Source organism: Pleurodeles waltl, chromosome 1_1 (assembly GCF_031143425.1).
Source record: "Pleurodeles waltl isolate 20211129_DDA chromosome 1_1, aPleWal1.hap1.20221129, whole genome shotgun sequence".
Taxonomy (NCBI): Eukaryota; Metazoa; Chordata; class Amphibia; order Caudata; family Salamandridae; genus Pleurodeles; species Pleurodeles waltl.
In genome coordinates this window covers 791,888,810-791,895,570 of record NC_090436.1, presented here as the reverse complement: position 1 = coordinate 791,895,570, position 6,761 = coordinate 791,888,810, and positions in this window count along the sequence as shown.

Sequence of the window (6,761 nt, the reverse complement as noted above, 5' to 3'; positions counted from 1 at the left end):
CAGCCTGCTGAGCTCTGACCATTAGGGCATCTTCCCATACCAATGGGTTTTGATCCACATACACCTCTTTGGGTCACCCAGATACTTTGAAGTGTCATTGGTGCTACCACTTGCTAGACCTCTTTTGCCTTCCCCTCTGCACTGGACTTAAGACCTGCCACTTGAAACCAAGCCAATACAGGTGTTGGGTCTGATTCTTCTGATGCTGTTGTTGCCGGTGTTCTTGTTGCTGGTGTTGGCTGTTGTGAGACAAGACTGCCCTCTCTGAAAGTTGAAGGCTGCACCCCAGAACTGCAGAATGTGACTCTAAATACCAGCCTTTCTTCTTCCGGTTCTCTGGATGTGCCCGACAATCCAACTCTTGTATTTTGAAACATCCCCTTCAGAAAATGTAATGAAAGAGGAAATAATTTTTTTGTATTGTGGATCAAGTAGGGATCAAGTAGGGTGGCACAGATGTCATCTTTGGAGGAGATAATGTCATTTTGCAGCCTCGCATTACAAGTCAAGAAATAACTTAGGCTCTCAACCAAGGCATGTGTTTCTGGGTTTTTCAATCACACCTCCGAGTGCAAACCTTTCAGTCACCTTCTTTAGCTAATCCTGTAGCAGATGCAACAATGGGATAGCCTGGCCCATTGTACTGTCCTCCATGCTAACTTCCTGTGTGAAAACCTCAAAAGGGCACAACATCTGTGTCAGGCATTTGGGTCCCATTTCTCCGCATCCATGGTCATAGCTTTCGCCTCCTCTTAGAATGACGTAGTCATTGATCTGTCTGTACTGCTCAAACAGACATTGTAACATATATTAGGTTGAGTACCAACGTGTTGGCACCTCCTTTATCAGAGCTTTAACTGGTACTCTGTTACCATGCTGAATAATCCTCAACTGTTTCTGGACTTTAAAATAATGGCTGAAATGAGTGTGGATTCAGCTGCAAGTGGTCAATATGTTGCTGACTATGTCTTCTTCTTTTTTGAGGAAATCTTGCACAACCTGGTTGATGCAGTGTGCCAAACACAGGACCCTGAAATAGCCACTATCTGCCATGGCCTTGACTATGTTACTGCCGTTGTCCATGGTAACAAATCCAATTTGGAGATCTCTGGGTCTCAGTCATTCAGACACCTTGCTATCAAATTTGTCCAAGATGTTTGCAGCTGTGTGTGATTTCTCCATGTCGAACATGGCTACTGTTGCATGCAGCCGAACGTTCTTAAAACTTTCTTCAGGGCCATGACCTGTAGATAGCTCTTGCTTTACCCCCACAAAAGAGATCCAGTGTACAGTGATGCACAAGTAATCAGTCGCCTGTCAACTGGTCAATATGTCTGTCTTCAGGTGAATAGTGTGGACAACACTTTGCTGCAAAGCTTGTCCATCCAATTGCAGCACGTAGTGATGTGGCGCTGGAACAGCAACTCTGGCAAAATAGGTCTGACTTGGGACCTTCTATTTAAGGGAGATGGCTGCTATAAACTCTAGGAATCTCACTTCTTCCACAAAAGAAAAAGGGAGGGGATCCAGCGCTAAAATGTTTGCCAGCTTCCCATTGTACAAATATGCCATTGGGTGGTTGCGGTTGTAGGGCCCCTCCTGCTAAACATGCCTGGGCCACTGATGCAGGCAACTTTTGAGATGTTGGTGGTGGTAGACTCAATGTGCATTGTGGTGTGGTCACCATATGCTGTGGAATTTCCATCTGACTCTGAGTCTATCTGTGCCTTTTTGAGGTCTCTTAGGCGGGTGATTCTGGTGCACTGCTGGGGATAGAGCTGCTTTGCATGAGGATGTCACCCTCTTCTTCGTCACCGTCCACCGCAATTTGACCAGTTGTAGCTGATGTTCCCTGGCTATCCTCACCTTCACCACTGTGACCACGTTCTGCCATTTTGTTAAGGTTGTCCTCCCACTAGATTGTGTGATGTTTTTCCATCTGGATTGTCAGGCCTCCAGTACCATAATGTGAACCAGGCTTACCTCAAAGAACACTCACGTGGCAAATGGAGTATATCACAATGCTTTCCTCCTGTTTGTCAATCATAAAAAAGCCCCAAACTGGGGTGGAGTACTTCCCTATTGGACTATTGCAATGCCAGAAGAATAACTGGAGGTAGGTGAGGAAACAGCCATTCCACGTAGTCGGGGAGGTGTGGCGTCACTGGAGCCGGTGCAGCGTTGGTTCCTTACTGCCACTGGGGAGGTGAGGTGTTGGTTCCTTACGGATTCAGGGGAGTTAAGACAACTTTGGCACTGAGGCATTGGTTCCTTATGACAAGGCGTGATCAATGAATCCAGCAGGTCAAGACATGTGGCATCGACTTTGTGGTATCGTCATCACACCATGAGCACAGGTGCTGCGGCAGTTGGGTGCCATGGACATCTGTAACGTGGCACTCTGGACTGATACAATGGCAGGACTTTCGGAGACGCTGCAGCAGCATGAGGCCTACATTGTAGGTCACGGTCATTGCACTCAGGGAGGACCATGGCTCCGGTGCAGGTAGCGGTTGGAGTCAGAGAGCGGATCTGGTTCCAAAGTTGTTCTGGAAGGTGACGCACTAGTTTATTCCTTGTTACACCAGAATTCATTCCCACGGGACCAGGACCTGGATTTGGCACCACTTGGCAAGTCAGGACTCTCAGCAAGAGAGCCCAAGCTCTTTGAGGTCCATGAGACTTCTTCACAGGAGGCAAGCTCAGTTCAAACCCTTGGAGATCCTTTGGATGCAGGATGTAGAAAGCCAAGTCCAGTCCTTTCGCGCCCAGGAGAGAAGCAGCAAGCAGCAGGCTATTACAACAAAGCATCAGGCAGAGTGGCAGTCCCTCCTACAGCATCCAACTCTTCTTCCTGGCAGAATTGACTCAGTCCAGAAGTGTTCTAACTATGTGGTGTCAGAGGTACAGTACTGATACCCATTTCTGTCTTATGTGTAGTGCGCAAGACCCTGCCTTTCCCTGCCCTGGCCCAAGACACACTCCAGGGGGTTGGAGACTGCTTTGTGTGAGGACAGGCACAGCCATATTCAGGTGCAAGTGTCAGCTCCTCCCACCATTCTAGCTCAGGAGGACCCATCAGCCTGGTGTTGGGCAGTCAGAATATGCAGGGCACACCTCAGCTCCCTTTGTGTGACTGTCTAGAGTGAATGCACAAACTGCCTAACTGTCACCCTGACCCAGATGTGTATTCAGCAGACATGCAGAGGCACAGAATGGTTAAGCAAGAAAATAACCACCTTCTAAAAGTGCCATTTTCAAACTCACAGTTCAAAAACCAACGTCACCAAAAGATGTATTTTTAAGTTGGGAGTTGAGAAACCCCAAACTCCGTATCTATATCTGCTCCCAATGGGAAACTACAGTTAAAAGATATTTTCAGTTAACTCCCATGTTACTCTATGGGAGAGAAAGTCCTTGCAATAGTGAAAACATAGCAGAATTTCACTATCAGGACATGTAAAACACACCAGTAAATGTCCTACCTTTTCAATAATACACTGCACCCTGCCCATGGGTCTCCTTTGGGTCTACTTTAAGAGTGACTTGCATGTTGTAAAAGGGAAGGTTTGGGTCTGGCAAGAGGGTGCAATTTCCAGGTCGAAATAGCAGTTTAAAATAGCATACTGCAGTGGCAGGTCTGAGCCATGTTTACAGGGCTGCTGATGTGGGTGGCACAATCAGTGCTGCAGGCCCATTAGTAGCATTTGACTTACAGGCCGTAGCCACTATGTAGTGCACTTTACTAGGGACGTACTATTAAATCAAATATGGAAATCATGAATAAACCAATCACCAATACAATTTTCACAGGGAGCACTTGCACTTTAGCACTGGCCAGCAGTGGTAAAGTGCCCAGAGCCTAAAGCCAGCAAAAGTAAAATTCAGCACAGGATCAAAAACGGGAGGTCAGAAGCAAAAAGACAGGGGAAACCACACCAAGAGCTGACAGGTCTAACAGTAATATATTTATATTATACATGTTAAATTAAATTCAATTATTTAAAATAGTTTAAATTATAAACTATTATAAATTAATAGAAAAAAAATAGAAAAACAGTTCATATTTATCACTTATTTATAAAATATTTAAAACAGGTTAATTAATATTTTACAAATAAATAATAAATGTATACGATTTTATATATACATATTTTAACATTTATTTAAATGTATTTATATTTTTAACTATTTTAGATAATTGAATTTAAATTAACATTATTTCCTATAGGGTTTTATTTTCAGTTCCTACCTCTGTAATTTTCTGGGGGGGGGGGGGTTGCAGTACCAATGGTTAGCCATGTGTTGTGCTGGAATTAATATCAAAGGATAGGTTACTACAAAAGTGCTGTTTGTGGATACCAAAAAGTAGTGAATTTACACAAAAGTGTAGATTACCTTTGTGAATCAGGTCCTGTATTTTAAAGCACTATTAGTGACAGTCCATGGTGAATATGATCTTTACGTGATACTAAAGAGCATAATACCATGTTCCATTAAGCACTTTGTATGTTCTCAGATGTGCTATTCAATAGGGGCAATATCATAATCCCATTGTTTGTGCTGTCCAGGTGCAGATGCTAAAAGGGTCTGTGCCTTTCCGTTTTCCGACTTCAGAGCATTCATTGACTGAAGTTAGTGTATACCCTCTGCAGTGTCCTACCCATGTGAATGCAGGCGAGTTGGAATGCCAGTGATTCAATGTCCAGCCTACACTTTGTATTGCACAATGTATGGTATGGCCAATCATAAAGCACCATGCTGGACTTTCCACTGTACTGCCTAGGATAGCTTGAAGCGCCTGTGATTTACTAAGAGCTGCACAGTGCATGACACTAATCAGTCATAAAGCACTAGGGGCTGTATCATGGGCTGTGCCACCTCTCCGGAGATCAGAGTTGCCTGTTTTTATGTGCTTGAATGTGTATTGTGCATTCAATTCACATAATATGTATCCAAGTTATTGAATTAATTTAGACAGTACAGCTTAGTAACAGAAAAGGCAAAGCCTGATCAGTCTTTCAAGATCTAGCTTATTGGGTTAAATTAACTTACTTTACACAATGCAGGTGCAAAAAAACAAGCTCTTGACTCTACACTGAGCGCAGCCCTTCAGGATACGGCCTCAGGGGATTGCAAACAGTTTAGAAATTAAACTTCTGGGGGGCATGAGAGGGTCAGGAGAGCCATGGATAGGTAAGATGTCGCTTCAGAGGCTTTATATTGATTGGCCATTGCCCTTGAAAGTCTCCCCATCGTCATTGTGTTCCAAAGTCTTTGGTGCCAATGCGAGAAGGGTGGGGGGTCTCCCTTCTTCCAGTTCAAGGCTGAGGTAGTTTCTGCTCCTGCCAGGCAACTCCACTGCAGAAGGGTTTCCACTTTAGTCTGATTTTCCAAGGGAGGTGAATGGAGGACTAGTGGGGCAGAGGCACTATCTCAAGAAATGGCTTATCCCAATATCGTTGCATGACTGCCAAGATGTCCTCTGCACACATGCTACCAAAATGGTGGCTAATATCTTGCTATAGTAGCTTCTACTGGGTCTCCTCTGAACTCCATTGCTAATATTCATCTGTATCATGTGCTGCAAGAGGCAGTGGCGTAACAAAACTTGTGCCCCCCCCCTGCAAAGTACATGCAGGGGCCCCCTTCCAAGCTCAGTCAGGAGCTTGCAGGCAAGGGTACAGTGCTGTGGAGGCCCCCTGGAACTCGGGCCCCCCCCGCACCTCAGGGGCTGAGGGGGCCTTTGTTACGCCACTGGTAAGAATGGGTGGGAGGAGAAGCCTCAAGCATAGGTTTGTAAGGTAGAAATTATACATTTTGAGCCACTTACTGATTTTACACTCTTTTCAATCTGGGCCACATTGCAGATGATCACCTCTTTAATAATATGATTCATCACCCAGTTTCTTAGCTGGGTGTAACGAGATCGATCTGCTTTATCCAATTGAAAAATTCATTTACATGTCTCAAAGGACTGAACGTTTGCCCGTAGAAATTTGCCGAATATCATGAGACAATTTTCTTGTTTACATTTAACAAAAGGGGATGGTTTCAAAGCTGCTATAATGGCTGAGTTGTAATAGATAGGGTCTGTGATGCAGAACATGTAGCTCAGTTTAAGGCCCATAGTTAAGAAAAAGTGGTGCATCAGAGCTGATTCACCACTTTTATTTAAGGGTGCACCATGACGGTTGTTAGCCCAATAGCATCAAAAATTTTTATGATATTAGGGTGCTTTGCTACGCAAGCATCAAAACTTTTTACGCAAGTGTACCAAAGCGCAGGGAGGCCCCTGGGTTTCTATGGGAGCATCATTTTAATGCCTGCTCTGAACAGGCGTTAAAAATGACACCAAAAATGGCACAGTGAAATCTTTTAAATTTCACTGCGCCATTTTTGCAGGCCTCCTAATGCTAGAACCCCCCCTTGCATACATCATGCCTGGCGCAGGCATAATGTGGCACAAGGGTTTACAAAGTGGCGCAATGCATGCATTGTGCCAATTTGTAAAAATGGCACGTGGAAAAGGCCACTTTAGCACCACCTTATGGCACTATGGCACCGCTAAGGTGGCACTAGGGGGCTCTTAAATATGCCCCTAAGTGTTTTGTTAAGGTGGCCTTGACTGTTAGCGAGTGCTTGTGGGGATGCTGTCATCAGTGCCTGGTGCTTTCCACATCAGGTCCCATAGAGTTAAGTCTAACGCCGTCCGATTCCATGTGTGGCTATAGTTTATCACTGTCTCTGACTGACCAAAA